This window comes from Elephantulus edwardii, unplaced genomic scaffold, assembly GCF_000299155.1.
Source record: "Elephantulus edwardii isolate Elephantulus edwardi_28Jun2011 unplaced genomic scaffold, EleEdw1.0 scaffold00239, whole genome shotgun sequence".
Lineage (NCBI taxonomy): Eukaryota > Metazoa > Chordata > Mammalia > Macroscelidea > Macroscelididae > Elephantulus > Elephantulus edwardii.
Window position 1 is genome coordinate 720,009 of NW_006399989.1, and position 658 is coordinate 720,666.

Genomic DNA, 658 nt, shown 5'->3' on the forward strand with positions numbered 1-658 from the left:
AAGTTGCAAATAGAAATACCATTTGACACAGCAATTCCACTACTGGGAATTTACCCTGAAGAAACCATAACCACCACCCAAGCAGATATATGCTCACCTATGTTTATTGCGGCTTTGTTTTCAATAACAAAGAGCAGGAAACAACCCAAGTGCCCATCCACAAACGAATGGATAGAGAAGTTCTGGTCTATTCACACAAGGTCATAAACAAACAGCCAGGTCATCCATTCTCTGTCTCTAGGGCCTTAGGTGTCAAAGGTATCATCCAGGAAGAGTGCAAACGGTCATTACAAAGACAGAAGAGGAAGAGAAGACCAAAATGGATGTCAGAAGAGACTCTGAACATTGCACTGGAGTGTAGAGAAGCCAAAGCACAAGGTAAAATTCAAGATACTAAAGAGCTGAACAGAAGATTCCAAAAGGCAGCTCGGAATGACAAAGCAAAACACTACAATGAAATGTGCAAGGAGCTAGAGTCAGAAAATCAAAAAGGCTGAACTCGTCCAGCATTTCTTAAGCTCAAGGAACTGAAGAACAAATTCAAACCTTGAGTTGCTATAATCAAGGATGCTTTGGGCAGAATATTAAATGATCCAGGAAGTATTAAAAGAAGATGGAAGGCATATACTGAGTCGTTGTATAGAAAGGAATTGGCAGA